Below are 25,971 nucleotides of genomic sequence, written 5' to 3'. Positions count from 1 at the left end.
GTAGATGCTGATATATGGAATGCTGATACATGCAAATTCAGAAACACCTATGAGGACAGCTACAAAGTATATGACAGTCAACACATATAAAACAAATTTTATATCAAAATGTATAATATTTTGTCAAAATTCAAGTGTAAATATCTTTTTATAAATATGACTATGGATAATCATGATTTCTTTTTTCAGATTTATTTATTTATGCATACAAGGGTACAGGCCAGAGGTAGGGAGGTTGAGAGGATTCACCAGAGACAGAGCGGGGAGCAGAACAGGCAGATCTCCTGAAGCACACTGCTGACAGGAACAACGGGTGGGTCAGGAAAGGTCTGCTGTGCCATGTGGGTTAGCTCCCTTGCCAAGAATCAAACTCTTGCTGCAGTGCCTGCAGATAGCTTCACTATGCTGTGCTTTAACCTGTTGGGCCACCAGGGAAGGCCCAGGTTTCTTTAATTTCTATGCCAGTTCTTCACGACTCTTAAAGTTTAGGGATATAGGATAAGGAAAAGCTGTATTGCAAATACTTACATTCTTTAATTTTCCTGTAACTATCAATTCCATCCAAGAAGCGCAGCATTCATATAATGACCTTTTGATTGACAGGAGTGATTTAAATAGCTTTCAGCTTCCTTGAGGGGATCTCTATCACAATAATAACCTCAATACAATACCTCAAAGGTATTTGACATTCAATAGCAACAAAACCGTAAGAATGTGAAAGAATAGTGAATTTTCTCACAGAAATATCACTGACCCAGAATAAAATTTTGATCAAAATATATTGCTATTTTAATCTAAAAAAGTTTCTACACAAAGTATAAAATGTACAAAATCATAAAATCAAAATTAATTTACAGTGTTTATTTCTGCTAGCCAATATAAACACAGTATTAGTGCTATATTTTCTTATAGTTTTATCTTCATTGGAAAATAGCTTTGTTAAATCTTGTAATTATTATGAATATAAACACACATATACTTTATTTTATTTCACAATAATTGTAAATAATTGATAATATTTTGTTTGAAAAGAACATCATTTCTTATGTTGGACAGTATACAGTTTTGGTATTTTAAACTATGTAAACTAAAGCAGAGATTTCATTTTTACATTCCATTTTTTTATCAGTAAACTTTATTAGAAATATAATTTTCCTAAGTGTGCTAACCTCAGCTTGAGTGACCCCTCCTGACAAATAAGTTTATAAATCTTTAGCATAGATTTATAGAATATTTACTATAAAGTATTTCAATAGTTATTTCATCCTTTTCATAGTGTATGATTTGCTATTTGCTACCATTTATATAAATATCACTAACATGTATTTTAATTGTTACCATTCATTTCATTTATTCTATTTTTCTTTAGAATTATTTTCTATTCACACGTCTTTATCAAAAAATTTTTAAAGGATTTATTTATGCATATAGAACTGGGATACAGGCCAGAGGTGCAGGGGCGGTGAGAGGATTCACCAGAGACAAAGTGGGGAGCAGAACAGGCCGACTGATGAAGTACACTGCTGAGGGGAGCAGCAAGTGAGACAGGAGAGGTCTGCTGCGCCATGTGGGTTACCTCCCTGGTAGGGGATCGAACTCATGCTGAAGTGGCTGCAGCAAGCTTTGTAGTGCTGTGCTTTAACCCACTGTGTCACCAGGGAGGGCCCATTCTTCATCAAATTTTGTGGTAATATTCTTTAGCATTGGTATTAAGTTTGGTGTTAATTTGTTGTTTTATTTTTATTTTTCATCTACTTTGTTTTATTAACTCATGTTAATAAAATTAACGCCTACACATGATGTAGGGGTCTAGTGCCTACTTTTGCAGCTGTGTGTTAGCACACCAACCACAGCCACTCTGAAGTACCACCATAATCCTCCACTATAGTATTCAGACGCCTGCCGCATTTGCTCTCTTCATCCCCTCTCTCTTTCGGTAACCTCATGTTTGCAGTCAGATTTCTAAGTTCTGTGTTGGTTCATTTGCCTACTTTGCTGGACCAGAGTGTGTCTCCAAACTCTCTAAAAATTCTTGAATTTGGGCCCTCCCTGGTGGCGCAGCGGGTTAAAGCACAGCACTAAGAAGCTAAAGCCACTTCCACATGAGTTCGATCCCCGCCTGCCCCGGAAGTGACCACATGGTGTGGCAGACCTCTCCTGACCCGCCCGCTGCTCCCCTCAGCAGTGTACTTCGTCCATCTGCCTGTTCTGCTCCCTGCTCTGTCTCTGGTGAATCCTCTCACCCTCCACATCTCTGGCCTGTACCCCAGTTCCATATGAATAAATAAATCTTTAAAAAAAAAATTCTTGAATTTGTGAATTAGTGGACAGCTGGGTTGGTGGATATCTTTGCTGGGGTTTTAAAAACTGGATATGAGAAGGGAAAGATTTTCTTTTTTTATTGGATCAAAAAAATTTCAAGATTATTTATTTGTTTGTTTATTGTAACTGAACTGGGATATAGGCCACAGATACAGGGGGTGAGGGGATTCACCAGAGTCAGTGTGGGAAGAAGAACAGGTGAACTGACTGAAATACATTGCTAAGGGGAGAAGTGGGTGGGGCAGGTCTGCTGAGTCATGTGGATGGGCTCCCTGGCTGGGGATCAAACTCCTGCTGCAGTGGCTGCAGATAGCTTCAAAGTGCTGAGACTTAACCCCGTTTCCACAAAAACTTAATTTTCATATTTACTATGTCACATTGTTTCTCATGGAGGAAACCAGATGCTTCTATTAGAGAACAAACTCTACATTCTAAAATTCATAAATGTAGATTAAGGAAGCTTTATTTTTTTTAGGTTTGTTACAGAGTATAAGTTTAATCATGGACAATAACTTACTTTATTTCCTTAACTAATCTCAAATTTAAAATCCCATTATAGCTATTGTCACGTCTCTTGAGTTAAGCAGATGCAAATTATTAAATTGATAATAGTTTGAATAAGAAAAATCAGGTAAATAGTTTGTTTTAATGGGGAATTTTACAGTGCAATAAACGGTGTTCTGAAAGCACAAAAAATGAAATATCTTGACAATCATCCCAGAGGACCGATCTCGAAATTGTTCTTACATCTGTTTTATCAACCTGTGTACCAATCTAGTAAATGTTGATGCATTTCAAGGCACTTTCCAGAAAAAAGAGTAGAACTAGGTAAATGGCATATCCTCGCTCATTTTACCCAGATGCAATAAACAAGAGATGTGAGCAAGAATATCATCATCACTCTATGAATGGCAATGGCTTAAAGGGACTTGGCTTTTGAACCATTTTAATAGACTTCCTGGGAGCTTTAATTAGTTAGAGATGCAAGTAGTATCTGACAGCTAGCAGAATCTCTTGAGTTAAAATCAAACTAATTAAATTCTAGAAGGAAAACATTTTATTTCTAGTGCCCTTAATCAGTCATCCCTGTGTAGTAATAAATATTAAGTACATAAACAAACAAATAAACAAATAAATAAAGCATTGATGGCCTTTTTGTAATATAAACAGGAAAGTTTGAGATGTGAAATAGTGATGTACTAATTTTCAACTTGATCTGCATTTCCCAGACAACCATCTTAAGGCATACTTCATTTTGGTTTAAATAATCCAGATTCCGGATAACATGAAGAATTACTCAAAGAACTCAGTACTATTTTTGTTAAAATTGTAGCCTAATAGTGATGTATCTTCTGGATAGTTTCTGCAAGTTTAAATTTAAATACATTTATGTTACATATATAATATAATCATCAATACATTCTGAAATACTAAATGTACATAAACACAGCAACAATTACCATTTTCTGGATTTCTTTTAAAACATCGACATCATAGACGATGACTTAGATTCATATTAGATATAAAATCCATAGAATAGAACAAAGATTCAACGAAACATAATAGTTATCCCATAATATCCCATGCAAAATGTTCTTAAAACAATGAAATTCAAATACTCTTGATTGTTCTATGGCATCTCTTGCTTGTAAAAAGTAAATGCTAGGCCCTCTTGGGTGGTGCAGTGGGTTAAAGCACAGCACTAAGAAGCCACAGCCACCTCAACCATGAATTCTGTTCCAGCAAGGGAGGTGACCCACATAGTGCTCGTCGGCTGCACCCCTCAGCAGTACACTTTGTCTGTCTGCCTGTTCTGCTCCCCACTCTGTCTCTGGTGAATCCTCTCACCACCCCTGCACCTCTGGCTGTACTCCAGTTCTGTATGTATAAATAAAAAAAAGCTTAAAAAAAAAGTAAAAATTAAACAATGTACAGTTTATTTAACATTTGTAATTATAAAAACAAATATCAACTATCAAAAATTAAAGAATATTATTTTGCTATGAGAGATCTTTGTCAATTATTTCCTTCCTTTCTGACATTTTCTTTTTCAAGAAGGCTAATGTTCTGATATTCTGTAACATTCTGTTCTGTTCTGAGCTTCTAAACTCGTAAAACAGGCAGCAAGATGTTGGACTCCACTGCTTAGATCCACAGTTGGACCAAGAAGACTTGTTTTCTTGTCAATTAGGATTTGTCACTCAAATACTCATGGTGAACTTGAACTAGAACTTGTTATAAAACTTGAGCTATGAAAGTCACATTGGACTATTTCAAGGAAAAGCAGATTACAGCAAAGTAATCTAGAGAGCAGTAGAATAATGCAAGCATACAAGTCAAATAGAAATTAAAGAATGGTGGTGGGGGAGAGGTAAAGAGCAAAAAGAAGGAATGATACGTAAATAACTATTTTTTCCACTTCTATTGATAAATTTCTGTTGTCGAGCCCTTACATGCAGGACTCTCTCAATGGCAAAATTAAATCACAAGTATTGGCATAAACTACCATCTCTTATTGCCACTGGCCTCAATGCCCTCATTTTCTTTCTCGGATTTTATTTATTTTTTTTTCTAGTATTAAGTCATACTGAGCTGTCCAGTATCATCATCACCATCAGGGAAAGAAAACTGAGAATGATGACTACTGAATTCCAGACCTACTCAACCTAGTCCCCATTATGAGCAGAAACACTAACCACACACCTGAAACTGACCCTTCTGTCAAGCAATTCCTTTCTTATTCTGCCTGCCAATTCTAGGGTAGAAGTCAACTATTTATTTAGTAGTTACAGGCTCATGGGAAATTACTCTGTCATCATAAGCTCCCCTGAAGAGTCGAGATCCCCACCAGGGCCTGGGGCAACAGGCACAGCCTTACGAGGCGGGCACAGGAGGGCAGGCACAAGACTTACTCAGGATTTTAATCTAATAATAAACATAGAGCTGAGCAGAATAAATAATAATTAGATCACTGGGAGAAATGTTGTATTGGACTAAATCTACTTTCATCTGTTTTCCCCAAATCCGTGTAGGCCAAATATTAAAAAGAAGGCATTGTGTATTTATTGTTTTTTTCTGCATTCTAGGACAACACCCTATTCTCACAGGATGTCAGACCACAGGTGAAACTTGAGCTGACTCGAACTATTCCAATACTCTATTAAAATGGCTGTTTATTTTTAAGGAGGATATACAGAATCAATGGCAATCACTCACAATTTTGTAAGTTGCATCATAAAATGTATCTCTTGGCTAGTGACTTTAAGGTATGGAATCCCACGAATGTAGCTGAGACATTCTGTAAGCCTTAAATAATGATTTTGACAGAAAGATTTTAGCAGAGAACCAATATCTAGAGTAAATGTCAATTCCAATAAAGATGAAACACGGAATCCTCCAGGGTTGAAGGAGACAGATGTAATGAACTTTCCACTAAATCACAGGCTGTTTTTTTTTTTTCCCCAAAAGATGGTATCATATGAAGGAACTGGCATCATTCATTGCTACTGACAAGATGAACACTCAACAACAGCTGTAGTTAAATCAATCTTGGTGTCAGAGAAGCCATTCTGTGGCACACTTCCACGGCTTCTATGCTTTCTACCAAGCAACTCCATTTATGGCTCCTTGTAAAACATCATCATATCCAAGAACAGAGGTTAACTGAGGGCCACTGGAAAAAAAAAAAAATCATTGTATTCCCCTCCTTGGCAGGTGCTTTTTCTACAGTGGATGTTGTCTGGGGAGATTTAATAGTCAGACAAAAGTTCCATAGACATCATATTCATTTCCATAGACTCATTTATTTTGCACAGAACCCTTTGTGTATGATCTATTATGTACTTTTTAGACAGCTAATCAGTCAAGCCTTTTATGATTGCTCTTGAATTTGTATGAATTTTATCTCAAGCTAGTTCTTCCTACATATGTCTTAGAAGCGCCTCAAATACTGCTGTATCCTTGTTCACTTAAGTGATTTCCACTGGTCAGTGCCCCTTAGAACTCCATTGAGTAGGTCTTAGTGTGCAATATTTCATCTTTAACGCACACCTGTATTTCAAGCAAATATTTCTTTGAACCATGTTTATGTTCATTTCCTCTCCTTCAGGCTGACCTATGGAAGCTTCCACCAGAAATAAAGCATAAAAGGAGAGTCACTGGTATAATAGATATAAGTAAAAAGGGGTGTCTGTGGCCTCTTTTTTCTTTTTCTTTTTTTTTTTAAAGATTTATTTATTTATTCATACAGAACTGGGGTACAGGCCAGAGATGCGGAGGGTGAGAGGATTCACCAGAGACAGAGTGGGGAGCAGAACAGGCAGATCGACGAAGTACACTGCTGAGGGGAGCAGCGGGCGGGTCAGGAGAGGTCTGCCACGCCATGTGGTCACCTCCGGGGCAGGCGGGAATCGAACTCATGTGGAAGCGGCTTTAGATTCTCAGTGCTGTGCTTTAACCCGCTGTGCCACCAGGGAGGGCCGTGTGGCCTCTTTTTTCTAACTTTGCTATTTGGAACTTATTTGAGAGTGTCACAAAATATGAGATTATCATTGTATAAAATACATGGTATTTTTCTGTATCTATTAAAATTTATGACTTAATGGTTCTCAAAATATACAACTTAGGGAACTACTCAATCTCATAGCCAATATCCTCCAGCCAGGTGTTCAGTTTTTAATGGGTCCCTGAAGCATACCAGGAACCATTTAAATAGTAGTTGTGGCAAAGAAGGTAGAAAAATTAATTATTATTTATTTTAATATTATTTCCTGTTTGTCCTCATCACCAGCAAGAACTCTATTTCCCATGCATTAGGCTTCTTGATCAAGTTTCACAGCCCATTAATGAACTCTTTTTTAACAGTTCATTTTCCTTTCTGAATTTCATGTTGTATAGTTTAAACCATTGTTGTGTAGTTTACATTATTTTGCTTTTAAAGTTATTCATTTTATTCTGCTATGTCTAATCTGATCAGATTTCTGCTTCAGATTTCTTATTTCTAGATATCATAAGTTTCTACTTTACTTTTTGGAGCATACAGATTTATAACTACTTTACTGTTCTGCTAATTGCAATATTTGCATTCATTCTGAATTAATTTCGATAATTGATATATTTTCTTATGGAATTTTTAAAATGTCACCTCTTTTCTTGTTTGATAATCTTTGTTTGCATGATAGATATGATCTCTTTACCTTGTTGGTTCTGAAGACCATTTATTATTATATATTGCTAGCCTTTATGATGAAGTTAAATTACTTTGGGACATTTTGATTCTTCTCACAGAACTGGCATTGTTCCCTCTAAGATCATTTTAGTGGTGCTTTTCCTGGCCAGTGGGCATCTCTTTACATACATGTATAGATCAGTATTCTGCTAAATAATCAAGGTTGCCTTAGAAAAGGTTTTAGACTGCTCTCTGTGAACAACTTTCTCTTCTCATGTTCTATCCTTGGGACTCTGTTATGTCCTTAACTAACTTCCCGCAACATGTTAATATTTTGAAAACTTACTAGGTTCTAGTTAAATCGTTCTCTCACTATGCCATCCTCTGCAAACCCTCTGGATGCAGTGAACTTGGACAATTGATGGCCTTGCTTCATTTATTTTCCATTCTCACTGATTAATGTCCTTCATTACCTGATGTCCACTGTTTAAAAACCATTGTGCAATTAATCTAGATTTTGTTATTGTTATTATGTTTCAGAAGGTTAATGCAATTCATTTTTTCTCCAACATTTCCACTAGAAAAAAATATTCCTGAGATATTTTAAAGATTTTTCTCAATGTTGTTGGAATTCAGCTATAATTTTTATTAGTTGAACATGCCTTTAACTTTTTTTTGATTAATATTAATTTATTGATTAACTGATTTATATTTTATCAGTATAGGTTCAGTCCTCTATCCACCAACAAAGTACCAACCTACTTACCAAGAAAGAGCCAATATTCCTCAACAATAGTTCATTGGGCTTCCTCCCCTTCCTCATCCCTACATTCCCCTTCTGCTAGTGTCCCGCTATCAAGATACCAGTAATAATATTCTACTATGTTCCTTTTCTCAAATCGCTGTTTCTTTATTTGTCTATTATCTGTCTCTCTCAGCTTTTCTCTTTATCTCTAACTTTCTTCCTTTCTCTTTCTTAGGACTTCAATTGCATCTGTTAGAACACATACACTTTATTTTCCATACTTGTCATCAATACCATTCATTTTTTATATTTAACTTAAAAAAAATAAACCTCCATTCTTAATGTAGACATTTTAGTATGACACAAAACTCAGCAACTATGTCATTCTTCTACTCTATGCAAACTGTCATTTACCCAGCCACTGAGCCCAAAAAAATTTTTCTACTTTTTAGCTATGTTCAGTGACCCCAATAAATGGAGGAATTTCAATTATTTAGCTAGTGAGAAATCAGAACGCATTTACTTTTCTGTTTTATCCTCAAGTCTAATTTATGCTGGCAGGTGCAAGGGGCTCTTTCTTAACAGTTTAGTCTAAATTGAATGATGGACACAGAGATATGTTGATGCCTAATTGTCTCATATATTCACCTGATTCTGCTTTATAATCAGATTTACAGACTGTTATATCATCTGTCACTCCCTTAATTCTACAAATTTTAAAGAATTTCATATTAACAATCTAGTTCCCTCCTAAATTGACATTTTGAAATCCTTATCACTACTCCCAATAACCATTTATACTTTGCCTTCTAACTAAGCATACACTTTATAAATATATTGAATATTTCATATACATGTAAATATACATATTTTGTTGATTATAGGTGCACTGATTTCTTATTATCTGTAATAAGAAAGTGATTATACCCACATAACAATAACATTACAGTTCTTTTTATTCTCTACAGTATTTAATGTACTTCTTTGATTACATCAAGCAAGGTACATCAAAAGTCCAATAGTTAGAATTACAGAGTAAGGACAGTTTCATCAATATTTTGTCTGTCTAAATATGCCATTATTTGTTTTTAACCAAATTTACATAAACCATTATCCCTTTTTGCTACTGATTTTTTTACTTTTACATTATGTTCCTTTTCCTAGCATAGCCTATCATTGGCTCCAATGTTTTTAATTTATTTTGCTCTTCCGTGTTCAGTGACATCTTAATTAATTGGACCTACTTGTTTAAAGGAATTCACTGAACATGAATGATGAGATTCATTTACGATACCCAGCATTGCTAGTACCAGTTTTTTAAAGTAATTACGGTTCCCCACCTTTTTCCGTTAGGTCAGGTTATTTCCCAAACTTTCTAATACAGACTAAAAACTGCATATTTTTCTATGTTCCATGCTCTATGCACTCTAGTGTAATGATATATTTTCATTATATATGAAAAATTGTCCACATCATTATACTTTCCCTTACATAGTGAGGGAAGCTGCAACATTTTTCTTTCTAGTTTGTGCTTTCAAACCTGTTAATTTTCACTAGTGAGCTATGATTATTTTTCTTAGCTGCTTGACCTCCTTCTTCATTAGTATCATTGTTAATGTCTCTGTGTTTGTAGAGTTGAGCAACTAACTAGCCTATTGCGTGGTTTTTAGAGTGCACATCATCATATACTTTAAAATGGGGTACTGGATTGGGTATAGTGGGGGAAAGAAGAATGTGTTCAAGCATCACTTTTCTCTGAAATTAAATAAATGATTATTTTCTATTTGTGAGAGTTAATTTCATGTGTCATCTTGACTGAGTCACAGCATGCCCAGGTATTTAGCTAAACATTCCTCTGGGCTGTCTGTGAGGGTGTTTCTGCATGCCATTAATTTACATAGTAGATTAGAGTAAACCCATGGTCATTGTCATCTCTCACATGGGTGGGTCCTATCCAGTGGACATGACACATAAAGATAAAATAAAGGCTGAATAAGAAGGAGCTTGACTGATCAGTTGGGACATTGGTATATTATGGCCCTGAGGTTTATACTGAGACATCTCTCTTCTTGGATTTTGGGCTTTTTGACTTTTGGACTAGACCTTACATCATTGACTCTCCTGGTTTTCTGATTTAGACATTAGTTCTGATCTCTGCCTTGAATTTTGAAGATATGGGGGCTTCTCAGCTTCTATAATATGTAATGAGTCAATTTCACTAAATAAAGATTAGAGCTAGAAATCAAAGTAGAGACAGAGATGTGTATACACACAGAGAGATTCATACATCTATTTCATCATGTTTCTCAGAACTATGATGCTACAGATTTGGTATCTAGAATAGTTTTGGAAGAACAGAATTTCAAGGAGATAGCAAAGAGTGCACTGATATTCTATGGCATTATCTGGTAATTTTAGTGTAAAGACAGAAGGGTATCCTGGAACCCCAAAGTTACATTGTCTAAATGGGTTTATTATCTGCTATTAAAGACAAAATATACTCGTAGTGCAACAAAAGAACTTAATAGGATTATTGTGCATAGAAAGGGAAAAATAACTTCCCTCACCCCCCAAAAAAGCAACAACAACAAAAAACCCCACAAAGTTTCCCATCTTCTCATGGCTAAATGCCCAGCCAAATAGGGTTGGCCACTCCAGGCTAGCTGAGGCCTGAAAACCTGCCACAAGTCTAAAGTACCCCCTGCAGGGAACTACAGAAAGGGGTTGAAGAGGCTAAGAAATTCTATAACAAAAGTGGACAAATCAAAGTACAGATCAAGATAAAGGTTGTCATTGTCAGCCTCCCCATATCTCTCACTCACATCTCTTTTAAATGTTTTGATTCTGTTTCACCTTCCATGTCCCCCAAGTCCATCGAACAAAGTCCAAACTCAAGAAGCAATCAAGTACTTTTCTTCACATGTATTTTCTTCAAGTTTTCTTTTCTCTGTGCTCCCCCGCCCCTCATCTCCTTAGGATTTTCTAAGTCTCCTTGCCAATCAGTTTCACCCTACCGTAAATGGGGCAGGGAACACATGGAACCTCCCATTTTCAATGGAGGATCCTTCCCTGTGACATGACTGACTAAATTATAATGCAAGTTAAGTCCCAGACTCAGGGTGTGCCTACTGTTAAAAGCTGGGCATTGACTAAAGAGAAATGAGATCCCGAAATAGGAAAGGGATGTGAGGGAAGACATTGATGAAACTGGATACGTTATGTCTTATGTTGTGATGTGTCTCCTTCACAGCGTAAGAAGCCTTCCTACACCAATTAGGTGTACTCTGCACCTAAATCTGAAGAAATTAACATTGTTTGAAGAAATTCATAATAATTCTACAGATATCAATAAATCTATTTCTTCAAGCACTCCTATAACTAACCAATGATCCCATGTACAGAATGACCACACAGCAAAGATGGAATTATATCTGGGTTCAGCAATATGAATTTGTTCAAATCAAAGCCAACTTAGCTAAAGCCACTGCTGGCTGCTCAATCTGCCAGAACCAGAATATAATAATGAATTCTCACATGGCACCATTACATATGGTGACTAGTCAGCTACCTGATTGATTTTACTACAATGCTTCCATCATGGAAAAATAAACATTTTGTTCTTCCTCTAAAGTAATATATATAAATTTGCCTTCCGTTAATGCAATGATTCTGCCAAAACTATCATCCATGATCATATACAATGCCATATCTATCATCATTGTAATCAAGCTAGCATTGTTTCTGATTATAGAACTCATTTCACTGCAAATGAAGTGCCACAATAAGCCAATGTTCTGGAATTCACTTTTACCATGTCCTTCCATCCTAAATAGCTGACTTAATAGAATAGGCATTCGAAGACTAGACTCAATTACAGAACTAGTTAGATCACAATATCTTGCAGGCTTGCACAAGGTTCTTCACTAAGCATGTATATACTCAGAATCCATTTCCAGTAAGTGGTGCTATATCTCCCATAACCAGGATTCATAGGTTAAGGAATTAAGAGGTGGGAATGGGAATTGCACCTCTCATTATTACTCCTAATGATCCACTGACATGACCTTTATTTTCCATTCCCCAAATCATAATCTCCACTAATCTGCGTCACTCCAAAAGGGGTGATCCCACCTAGACATAGACAGTAATGCCAGTGGCCTGCAACTTAAACAGCTTGCACCAGTCAGATAGTTCTTTTGTCCTCTGAATCAATAGGCACAAAAGGAACAACTGTGCTGGTTAGATGATTAATCTAGACTGCTACAGGGAAATTACAATACTATACCACAAAGGAGATAAAGCATATGTAGAATATAGCTGCTCTCACCAAACACCTTTTAGTGTGGCTTAGGTCAATGGAAAACAACCTAATTCAGGTGACTACAAATAGCCCAAACACACCTTCAGAATGAAGTTTTGGGGCATTTACCAGCTCCACGAGGTAAAGAATTGGAGAGAGCTGAATTGTTTGTTGAAGACAAATACATATAGAACCAGTAGTGGAAGAAGGTAGACTTATAAATATCAGTTGTAAACACATTTCTGCTATAGAAGGACTACAAATAGCATTGGTATTTCCTCTTTGTTTTGTTATGAATATGTTTGTGGTTATATGTGAGTAGCCAATGTCTTTATTTTTATCTCTTCTTAATTCCTTATGAAACAAAGGTACATTGGCTTGACATCATAAAGTTTAAGTTATATGATATTAAGTAGAAGTGTGACATCAAAATCATTCAAGGTTACTTGTATCTCTGTGTGGAAGTGTTACTATATTTTCAGCTGTATGAATGATAATTATGTCAAAAGAGTTAAGAACTTGCCATTGTGTTTATTTGGTTACTGCATACGGTTTAATATGCTCCAAATTTTACACAGTTAGATTTGTTATTTTATTTTATGTATTAGATTAACTGGATCACAGGTACTCAGATATTTTATGAAGCTTTATTCTGGGTGGGCTTGTAAAGTGTTTTGGTGTGAAATAAACAACTGAATTAGCAGAATGAGTAAAAATGATTCCATCCCTAATGTGGGCTGGTCACATCCAATCAATAGAATCCCTGAATAAAACAAAAAGGCTGATGCATGAGAAGGAATTCCTCTTACTTGACTACCTGAGAAGGTCAAGGAATTTGTGTCTATGTATATATGTTTTCATTACAGTTTGGAGACCATTTCAGGAGGGAAATACAAAGTAATTTATTTTAAAATTACATAAGGGTTTTTTTGTTTTGTCCTTCAGACTGAGTCTGAAATATTAACCCCAAATTTTGCAATGAATCTGACAATTTCAGAATTAAAGTTACATCACCAGCTATTCATTGTTTTTAGGCTATCAGACATGTACTGGAACTATGTATCAACTCTTCTGGGCATTGAGTTTATTGACTAGAGGTTGTAGGACTTCTAAGGATCCATAGCTGTGTGAGAAGAGTTAATTTCTTCTAATAATCTCCTTTATTCCATATATGCATATATACATGCATACATAAATACACACACATATACATAAATTCATTTATATGTATGTATGGAGTAAAGGAAACTATATATATATATATATATATATATATAGTTTCTATGGAGAACTCTGATTTATACTAACATACTCTTTAAATTGTGTTTGAGATAAAAAATTGTAAGCTTATAATCTATGATTAATATTTATATTATGAGCTACCAAATTAATTTTATTTATGATATTCCTATGTTTAACTCTATTATATATTGTTTAATTTTGCAGGTTTTAGGATCAAAATTAACTGAATTTAAATTTTACTCCACTGCTTATTAGCTTCATGGACTTAAGTATGTTGAGTACTCTGTCTTCTTATGACTTCCTTTGTAAGTGGGGATAAATTAATATCTACCTTAGGTTATTTTAATGATTATGAATGCAGAAATATGGCTTATTGTCTTCAGACTGAAACAAATTTGTTATGGAACTTTAAATCATTCCACATTTCTATATTATTTCACTTTAATAATCATTTATCTCTATAATTGTAGAATCTCATTGTAATAAAAGTTGAAGTAATTAGAGTTGATATTTTAATCCATACCAACATTGTACTGAAAATTATACACATAATAACTCCCTTGTGTAAGATCACTAAAAGTCCATGTAAATCCAGAATTCAGTTTAAAATAAAATCTTCAGGTTTTTTGATACATGACTTTGGTCACTCAAAGTGTATGCAGGGAGCAGAGAAAATTCATGCCACACTTACAAAAATGACTCACATACATGCCATCCAAATGATGAAAGAAAATAACATCTATAAATGAAAAGCACAGACAAATCTGTTGCAAAGCAGATAATCCAGCAATAACAGAATAGCCAGTACCAGAAAACATGAACTGTCAAAAAATTATGACTGTTTTTATTTATAAAAACCCATTATGCAATTGAGTAAACAGAGATATTTTGACCTGTTTTTATAAACAACTGCACAAAAAAGTTAAAATATGGAAATTTGAAATCACAGCTTCCTCTGGAGTAACTTCCATCTCTACATGTCACTACATTTCAATAATCTTTCCACATTCCTGTTAATAACATACATATAAATTATAACATAATATTCTCTTAAAGAGCAGGGTGAGGGAGGTTGTTCTTGTGCCTGAAGTCACATGACAATCACACAGCCAAATAAGCTGAACGAATTCAACAAATCATAAGTCCAAACAAAAATAACTTTAAGAGATACTAATGTATTTTACCGATTTACACATGATTGTCAATACATTTCCTAGTATATAAATACTAAAATTTATGATTCTATAAATTAAGATAAAACCCATTCATGCCATAACAATTGAAAAAAGAAAATGCCTCTTCAAGGTCACATAATCTGTGATAAATGATTGTGGAAGGGTTTGTTGAGGTATTTACCACTGTTCTGATTTTCAAGCAAGCAAAAACTTCATTAAACTCAAGGCAATTAATTTTAAAAAGCTTCAAATTGTAACTAATGAGCCTACAGGATTCATTAACAGTGAAGGTCACAGAACTAACTAGATTCCTGAATTTATCTAGTTGTATGACTGAGTACTGCGAAGTCTATCACTGGCAATCAATCAGACTCCCACCCAGCCACTGGGCTGCAGAAGGTACTGGAAGAAGAGTGTCAGGGCAGAATCTGTGGACCGTGCGTGGCATACTGAGCTGCTTTCTTTCTTTCTTTTTAACTCAAATTACTACTTATTCACCACGACAGAAATATGGCCTAGAAAAAAACATTTAAATTTTCAAATAAGACATTTTGAATATAATTTAGCATTTGAAGCACTTGTTTAATTTTTTTTATTCAAATTATTAAAGACTTTACTGAAAGTGTGTTTTCTAACAGGGCATATAAACAAACAAGGTGTTTCATTTTTTTCAGTGAATTGATCTTAAGAAAATATCTGTTGTGTCTTTCATTATAACATGCTCTTTTTTTTTTTTTTTAAAGATTTATTTATTTATGTATACAGAACTGGGGTACAGGCCAGAGGCTCAGGGGCGGTGAGAGGCTACACCAGAGACAGAGTGGGGAGCAGAACAGGCAGATCGATGAGGCACACTGCTGAGGGGAGCAGTGGGCGGGTCAGGAGAGGTCTGCCATGCCATGTGGTTGCCTCCGGGGCAGGCAGGAATCGAACTCGTGTGGAAGTGGCTTTAGCTTCTTAGTGCTGTGCTTTAACCTGCTGCGCCACCAGGGAGGGCCTCCATCACATGCTCTTTTATTCACATAAAATGGAGTCAAATTTGAAAAACAAATGATATCTTCCTTCAATTCTTCAAGATAAATAGAGCCAGAAGCTACATAAAATTGTAAGCATGTTTAAGAACCTATTTATTATCCTATGTTTCATGCTTATAATGGATGGTGCTCCAGAGGAATGCACTCTAAATTATATTAATTAATATTAGAAGATATTTTGCTTTGTTAATCTTTTGCAGAAATGGCTGATTGCTGTTATCTACTTCCACCTTTTCTTTTTTGTTCTTGTTTTATTTAAAAACACAAAACAAACAGAATTGAAAGAGAGACAAAATATAGCATTGAAGGAGGGATTTTCAAATGATGTCAGCAAAGAATAAAGCTTTGATTTTCTGAATATTTCTTCTTTAATTCACAAGAATCTGTAGTTCTCTTATATGTTTTAAGAATACTGTCTTTGCTTGCTTGTTCTCCCTCACAACTTCTGGAAGTAAATTCTACATGAGTTAAGTCATTTTTCCTCCCTGATGGCAGACACGTTAAAATCATGTATAAAGAAAAAGATTCAATGGTGAAAAAATATTTGAAAATAATGAAATCAGTAATAGTTTATTGTTTCAACAAATTGTATTTTGGTGCATATCTGTCATTTAAAGATTATTTTAAGGGAATATTCATCTCTAAGCTAACATTTATACATCCTCATTTTATTCCTCTAGTCCCTAAAAACCAAAAAATACTAAGCAGTTTATAATATCTAGTTGTTTGCTTTTATTCCACACATTTGTCAAATTATCTTTATTTACTAGTCATTTGTATCTTGGATTTATTTAGAAGTATTTCATTTTATCACTCCCTTTGTCAATATCCACTGAAATTTTCTTGAGAAAAGAATTTTATATTATCATATTATTTTTGTTTTACATGCCCTTATAGCTTTTGATATATGGTTAATACTTTAAATTATTAACTTCTTGCTGGATTCAAAAAACAAACTTATGAATGAATAAGAGAAAGTGAAAACCAGGTCAGGTTGAGATTATCCAATGATATGTCCAACTAGATCTTGCTCTTTATATCCTGTTACTGCTAAGTAATTCTCAGTCAATTCCAACATCATTAACTACTCTAAAATCATAACTAATTTTATTTTCAATTAGAAATAAATGGCCATTTTTCTTGGTCATGGAAAAATTTGATAGGCCCACAGATTACTACCTATTTCCTTTCCTTCTTTGGTTGGATAGACTGAACATATCCTACAGATCTTATCAAGAAAACAGCACATTCTAGTCAGCATGGCTGTTGAAATAAAATCAACTCTCAGACCTTAAAATTTTACACTATGGATCACTCCCTGGCGGCACAAAGGATTAAACAAGACAACCCTATAAAGCTATCTGCAGCCAATACAAGTTTGATCCGTGGCCAGGGTACAGCAGACTTCTGTGTCACCCACTGCTTCCTTCAGCAGTGTATTCAGTACATCTTCCTGTTCTGGTCCCCAATCTTCTCTGGTGAATCCTCTCAACCCCCACCCCCACACCTCTGGCCTGTACCCAAGTTCTTGTATGCATGGATAACTAAATCTTTTTTTTTAAAGACTTAATTACTCATGTATATAGAACTGGGGTACACGTCAGAGGTGCAGGGGCAGTAAGAGGATTCACCAGAGAGAGTGGGGAGCACAACTGGTAGATGGATGAAGTACACTGCTGAGGGGAGCAGCGGGCAAGACAGGAGAGGTCAGCTTCGCAAAGTGGGTCACCTTTGGGCAGGGGATTGAACACTCACTGAAGCAGCTGTGGCTAGCTTGCAGTGCTGTGCTTTATCCCATTGTGACACCAGGGAGGGCCAAATAAATAAATCTTTAAAAAAATGTTTACTCTGTACAATGCAGATTGCCTATATTATGACTCCTTTGCTCCTTTCAATTTTTCCCACTTCCTTGTCCACTTCGAGGGGCAGCCTCTAAAAATAATGGTATCTGAATGCTAAGAGGACTTTGTGTTTGTAGAAAGGTTGGGCAAGAAAATGTGTCTCAATTTAACATTTTGTAGGATGTTTACTCATTTGCAACACTCAAAATAATTTGGAACTATACTGGCATCCAATAATAAAGCATTCTATAGTACAGAAAAAAAAAAGACATTAACCCATTATTTTACTGCTATAAAAGTACAAAATATAAGATTTTGTTTATTTTATGTTCTATGTTTTCTGATTTGCTCCAATTTCCATGAAATCTATAGGCTAGAAAATTATCTCTTTCATAGAAAGAGAAGTCCAGGGCCAAAATATGTAGTGGATCAGGTCACTGTGCTAGTGTTGTCTGGCTTCTTAATGTCCTTTAACTGTTTTACCCCTTCCAAAAGTTATTAGCATTCTATTACTTTGTAACTCATTAGCATCTCCAAATCATATAATAATGACTCCACAAACATAAACTATGAAGTTGACTTGTGATTAATTTTAGAAACATAGAATATTCATGAGTTGTTCTATTACTATTCTTATGTATTTAAAACTCCCCTAATAACTACTTTTGGAGAAATAATTGACTCGGTCATTCAATCTGAACATGAATTTGATGGTTATTAAACCCAGACACATGTCTACAGAATTCAAATATCCAATCTCCATTAAAATTAAAATATGAAATCAACCTTCTATTCATAACATAATTGTACTGTGTTTTGACAAGTGTATCATCATAATCTGAGCATCAGATTTGGATATGCAACTATTTTTTTTCAATAGTCAGGAACATGGTTGCCCTTTTATCAGATAATTTGCTTATTACTGATGTGCTATGTGCCCACAATGAAAATGCTCTCATAAAGTCAAAGAAATACCAAAATAATTTGATGATAAAGACTCAGCGCAGGAACAAGCAATATAATTTGAAAAGCTTGGTGTACTCTCTACAGATGAAACCACTGTTAGCATATTGATTAGTGTTAGATAAAGTGACATGAGACCCAAGTAAGGGGTTGTACATTAGAGGAATGGTAGAATAAGAGTTCTTACCTTGCAACTCACTATCCCATTAGCATGAAAAACAATGGGATGTGACTGGAAGGATGCCCTTCCTTTCATTAATTATAAAACTCCAACTTCTTTATAAATAATTAACTTATAATGAAATAATTGACTTGTTCATTCAACAAATAGTTTTGTGTATCTATTATATATGAACACAAGGCTAGGTAATATAAATACAGAAATGGATAAAAGTGATATATACTTTATGGGCTCCATTCCAGAAGAAGGGCTGAAGGAAGAGTTATTACACAATTATACTATGTTAAGGAAAAGAACAGGAAGCTGATAGCATTTACAAAGAGTCCTGATACAGTCTGTGATATAAGGGGAGGTGTCTGTGTTAGTATCACTCAAGCAGACATTTCAGTGATGACTAAAGTTGAGCGACGTAAAAAATGGAAGAGAGATGGAAAGAGTTACAGGTTCAGGAGAGTGTCCTACTGGAGGGCCCTAAGACTGGATGAGATATTGGAAAAAAACTCGCTAAAAAATGTGTGGCTGGATAAATGAAATATGAGGAAAGTGTAGTTAGAGATCAGGCTTTGAGAAAGGCCAAAAATCAGCCAAACAAACATAACACAGGCTTGTACAGGCCATATTATACATTCTTGATTTTATTCTAAAGAAGATTAAAACAAAAAACTCTTAATAAAATCTATCCATATCAGAGTTATGAAATGCATAAGATCAAATAATTGTGTGTGCTTTTCTCTTGCATGACAGTAAATTGAAATTCTTGTCCAGAAATAGCACTGGTGCATGGACAGGTCAGAAAGTCTAATGTTCACCAATTTAAGATGAAAATCCTGCAGGGAGCACAGAAGGCAGTAAAATCCATATCAACTCGATTGGTGTAAATAAACCTCAGTCCTCTCCTTGATGAAAGTTTCCCCATATAATCATCTTCCTCCAGGGGGTCAAGGCTTAGGTTTATGGTACTGGAGAGAGTTGTGATAACAACCAGGTTAGTGTTAGCGAGGGTCGGGCCATTTTGCTAACTATCTGCATGAGACACAAATACTTCTGTATCTTGTCACAAGTTAGGAAGGCCATGAAAATAGGTCTTGCCCAAATTCCTTTTAAGCCACCTGTTTATTCTATTGCTGCTTCTAAATATCAGATTATGCTATCCAAGTATTATTCATAGATAGCTCATCTCAGGACTTCTCTCCTTTGAGACAAACAGAAAACAGAAAAAAGATTGTGCCAGTTGAGGTTCTATGACTATATTTTACTTTCTTTTTTTGTCATTGCTGCTTTTGCTTCTCTTTGAGAGAATCAGTCATTAAGCAGAAATAGCAAACTCAAGTTCCTATTCCCGGGGTCACCTACGAGCTAGAGCCTAGTTTGGAGAAATGAGACCAGTGTGGGTGCTCTGGCTGCCTATGGGCACATCTCAATTTTCCAGAGGAGATAAAATGTCCTAAAAAAAAAAAAAAAACTGCACTTCTTAACTGTTTTTTTGTTTGTTTGTTTCTTTTTCTATAATCAACTTTCCTTCCCTCCAAAACATAGTCAAAAGCTAAATAAAAACACATAGGCGTTTTAGTGGCTGTTTATCATACTCCAAGATAAAATTAAATGGATTCAGAGAGTAGCAAAATATTTGTGCAAAAGCAAAGACTGAAATTGAACATGCAGAGTGCCTGCCGGGGGTCGGGGGGCTCAGCCCACCTTCCAGTCATTAGGAGAGGAAAGAACTGATGAGACAATGAGTGCTGAGAAGCACAGGAAGCCTGTGGGCGCTGAACCCTGCCGGTTAACTAAGGCACCCGGGAGGGGTGAGCAGAGCTCCAGACTCCAGAGAGGACCCCAGCTAGGTCCTCATGTGCATACCCAGAGCTTGTTAAACTGTTTTCTCGGCCTGCTGGGTGGATTTACACACTTCCAGGGACGTTCCACCTTTCCTCACACAAGCTCCTCCTCGATCTCTTGCTGCAGCAGCCTCTGGATTCTAACAGAGAAGTTCTGCTTCTATCTACCCAGCTCTTGTCCTGGCTGTCTTCCTCATCAATCTCTTCCTCAGTGTTACACAGCTATTGATCTCCTCTTCCACTTCCTTTTCTCTTCTTTCTACCCAGGCTTTTCTCTCTCTTCTTTCTGCTTTTTACTAAGTCAACTCTGAATTTCTTCTCACATTTCTGTTTCAAAAACACAATGGCACCTTCACTGTCATCTTAACTTAGGCAATGGTAGGCCTTCAAAATTGATGATCTTCATGAGCTCTGCAAGTGTCCTTCTTGGAGAAGGCAGGGTAAATAGACCTCCTAACACCAGGCAAATCTTTTATTGCCCCCAAAGTACTTGTTACCTCAATTTCCTGGAATTGTTTTCTCCTTCAGGGGCCAACTTCTCCATCATCAAAACCATTGGTTCCTTTATTCAGTGATTCCAAGTGTCCTTTCTCTTTTAGCAGTTAATATCATCAATCTGGTCACAGATTTGGAGTTCACCACAATTTGAGTCCTTATTTTAGTCCTCTCTCCAGTGACTTGTTGTCTCCACTTTAAGCTCTGAGCACCCCAGTACATTCCAAAGCAAGGAAAAGCCTTACTCCTACTCATTTCACTCTCCCAGCTAAGCTTAATGAAATCTTGCAAAGGTTTCCTACCAGAAAGAGAGGAAGCTGCCTACATCCTGCTCACACACTTCTTGTCACCCAAGACCCTGGATGGGGTAGATAAGGCTTTTCTGAATTTCCAGCCATCCTGGGAGTAAGGGTGCCACTCTTGGCCTAGTGCTCCTGTTCCTGCCAGCCCCCAAAACCAGAACCTGCATGGCTCAGGCTAGGCTGACCTGGATGGGAAGGTGCTAGCTGATTTTACTTACTTTATCTTAATTTAGACTTATGCAAAAATGTGATTTCAACGCTAGTGTATTTTTTTTTCTTCTTTTTTTGCTGGTGCAAGTATACTTAATAGTGTTATCTGAGGATTGAGTGTTCTTGAGTATTTACTCAAAATGAATAAAGAGAAGCTATTTTACTCATCACACCTGTGGCTTGAGTATTTTGCTCATCATACCTGTGATCATAGAGCTTACTGATGATGCCATAAATGAGTTTCAAGATTAAACACAGAGAAGCATCACAAGCAAATTGTGAGTGTGAATCACAAATTGATTGTCCCTGTCTGGACATGTTTGTAATAAAGTGCTTCTGGGAATATCTGAATTTATTGCTAAAAGGCCGTAACAACGCTTAAATCAGCATTGTGCAATTCAGGTTGAAGGATCATCTCCTATTCAGTGGCTAAACATTTCAGGAAAAAGGACAGAAACAGTTTAACAAAGGGAAAATAGTTAATGGTTAAGATTATACAGGTTTCCCCAATCAGTGGGGGATATCATTGTAACTCTTCTAATAAGAATTAATCTCAGAATTAATCCAAAACTGTATCTGCAGTAGATACTTATGCACACCAGTCAAATGGAGTTATGATGGATAGTTAATAAAGATGGATATATTGTAGCCAGAAAGATTTCTGGATTACTTCAAGATTCCTGGACTACTTCAAACCAAGTCTTCTCTGTCTCTGGCTGGGTCACAGAAATGCTACCTGTCATATATGCTGCATATCAAATCTGATATATCAATTAAGCATTTGATAATTTATTTTAGTGTAGAAAATAATTTAACCTAACAGGCAGAAATGTGGGTAGATTCAGTAGAGTGAAATATATCCAAATTTTCAAGTCAACTAGATTTTGGTAATTCCACTAATATGACAGATTCCAGAATTTTCATGAGAATAATATTCCATTCTCTGTCATGTAAGTGATGATCTAAGTTACCCACTGCTGCCTCCTTTCAGATGATACTGTAATGGGAATATCAGTATCATACAAGGATGTCTTTGGAGGTAGTAGAATGATCCAGATCATTCTTTGATTGCTAGATTATCATGATCCTTAAAGATAAAGTTGTGGCTTAGAATACAAAATTTTATTTAAAAAAAAGGTAAGACATTCTAACAAGCACATTATTGTTCCTGGAAGATGAAAAAAAAATTGATTTTAGTTTTGCTGATATCTGATATAGATTTTTTTATTATTATTACAAAACTGATATAGTATGTCAGGCACCAGAGCTTCTACTTATTTATCCATTTTAAAAGAACATATCTGAGGGCCCTCCCTGGTGGTGAAGTAGGTTAAAGGACAACATTCAGAAGCTAAAGCCACTTCAGCATGAGTTCGAATCCTGCCCCAGAGGTGACCCACACCTGACCTGCCCACAGCTCCCCTCGGCAATGTACTTTGTCAGTCTGCCTGTTCTGCTCCCAACTTTGTCTCTGGTGAATCCTCTCACCACCCCTGTACCTCTGGCCTGTACCCCAGTTCTGTATGCATAAATAAATCTTAAAAAAGAGAGAACATATCTGAAAAGCAGTGATAATTAAAATCACTACTTAATTGAAAATGTGATAATCCACTTGTACTTCCCAAGACCCATCTGTTTCATCCCCCACAAATGATTGATAATTAAAATGGAATGTGGAAAGAATTTTTTTTTTCTGTGAAAACTTTTAGAGGATTGAATAAATTTCCTGAAACTTTGTATCATTTTTGATGGATGTCTCAAACACTAGTATATGATTACTAAGTGTTAGACATTCACATAAATGCTCCATAAAATATATACCAAGTTTATAAAAAAATGCTATTATACTATCCAAGTATAGATGTAGAAACTGAAGTCCAAATGATTAAGATACTTAGGTAAGGTCATAAAACATTTCAGCAGTAGAATGGTGATTTTAGCCATTGTAGTTTATTTCCAGCACCTAAGCTCTTTGGTAGAACTATTTTAAAATATAAAGCCACACTTCTAAGAGTTTCCCTTTGAACTTTTTCCAAATAGAATTTACTTCTTCAGTCAAATGACATGTGGGTTTTCTGAACATTACAAAACACACATAAACATTATACAACAGAGTTAATAGAAGCTTACAAGAGGCAAATTTCATTCATGTTTTCATAGTTTATTGGTGCCTTAGTCTCACTGTGATTCAGTTAAGCAGAGAATATTTTTGTCTCCAAAGTAGTGAAAATTTAGAACCATCAATGCAAAACCTTAAAATATCTAAATGTTTCATTTTATGAACTGAAATAGTTATTCCTTTTTCTTTGGAGAACAAGTGAAAGAGGAGTCTGAGAATGCATTTGGAATATTATTCCAGGTTTTTCTGAGCTTGTGAACTAAATTGACTTAGGAATTAGTTAATAGTAATCATTCTAGTTCAAAAAAGCCACAATTTCATAAGATTATTGTTATTTTTTAATTATCAATAGTGGCATACTAGCAGGTTGCCACTCATTGAGTTCAGCTGTTCTTGAATAATCCTCCAGGTGAAATGCTTCTAATAACTACACTGAACCTGCTTTGTATAGTGTTTACTTTGTTCCTGGATTTTGCAGGATTTTGGAGTCTTTATAGATTCCTTCCAGAACTGGTAAAATCACTAAGTCATTTTCAGTTGAATTAATTCAAAGGATTATTATGGTAAGAGATTTATGGCATAAGTACTTATCACAAACTGCTGTTGAGATTTGGTACCAATCAGCCAAGCTAACTAAGTGATCATTTATTCTGATGATTGACTAAAAATCAAGAAGAAATATCCATGTGCAGCAATAGGAGATGGAGAAGTTAGAGTTCATTTACAATCTGTAAATCACTTATTTTGCATCTACATCCTTTTATTAAACCTGTAACACATTTTCTTCAAAACCTAGGTCATATGTCATCTTTCAAAATGACAACCACTCACTGCTAATGACATAAACTGCTTGACTTCCCCACAGTTCCTTTTGCATTTCACCAAGTACAAAGTTACTGAGTTTTCTCCCTCGCCCCTTTTTAAATATAAATATCTGGTTAGGTATACTTTGTCCCCATAGTTTCTGCTCTAACTTCCAACAGCTGATTAAGCAAATATCTGTTATCTTTAATCAGTTATAATGAGAAGTGAGTATTGTCTCCTTTGAAGTCTTAAGTTTATACATTGTTAATAAGGTTTAGATGCTTGGAAGACAAGAAAAACACGTGCGTGTTTTGAAGTTTGCTCATACAATTAACGATACCACTAGAGTAACATTCTGATTATATTTATCTCATGTTATCAGCCACAAAAACAGAATTTGCTCATCAATTCAAATCAAGTACTTCAGTTAACAGATTCTAGAGATCTTACTATACACCATTTTTTTTTTTTTTTAGTTAACATCACTGTATCACACATTTGAATAGTTGTTCAAGAGAGCATATATCGTTTTAAGTACGTTTAGGACAAAATAATCAATAAATAAGGGTCATGCCACATTAAGCAGTGTAATAAGGATTATTCTGAGCAGCATGGGTAAACACAAAAGCAAAGAAATTGTTACAGGGCATCCCCAGTGTGAAATGGGTTGGCCTGACTTTGGGTCCTCTCCTGAGTGCTTACAAGGGGCTTTTAATAAGACTCAAGTGCTGGCACATGCTGAAAGGTTAATAAAGGGTTTATTTCCAAAAAGGGGAACATGAAGAAAGAAATAACTGAGGGAGAAAGTGGGAGAGAGAAAGTGGTGAATGTCTCCTACCAGTTCCGCTGAGCTGGGACCCAATAGCATGCTAAAACATCTGCGAAAATTCCAGGAGCTGCGAGGCCTACATGTCTGCTTCTGTACCAAGCCTGGTTGCTTAACAGGGCACTAGTTCCCAGCAATCTTCCCTTTGGTGGTAATGGCATTATGGGATTTGTAGTCCTTGGTGTCTTGGCTCGCTGGCCTAGGTTGAAGGAAGTGTCCATAAAGCCTGTGTTTGTGGGGTTTGTTCAGGATATCCTTCCCCCCAATAAGAGCACATATTCTTGGGTTGCAACAATGTGTTTGACAGGGTCCTGCTTATGTGTAACTGTGTGTAAAGGAGAAGAAACAAAACTTTATTTTGGTTATACTTTAAAAGTACTCCATTTTAGGGCTCTCCCTGGTGGCACAAC

This window comes from Condylura cristata, unplaced genomic scaffold (genome assembly GCF_000260355.1).
Source record: "Condylura cristata isolate star-nosed mole 26May11 unplaced genomic scaffold, ConCri1.0 scaffold00026, whole genome shotgun sequence".
NCBI lineage: Eukaryota > Metazoa > Chordata > Mammalia > Eulipotyphla > Talpidae > Condylura > Condylura cristata.
Note: the sequence above shows the minus strand (reverse complement) of the source record.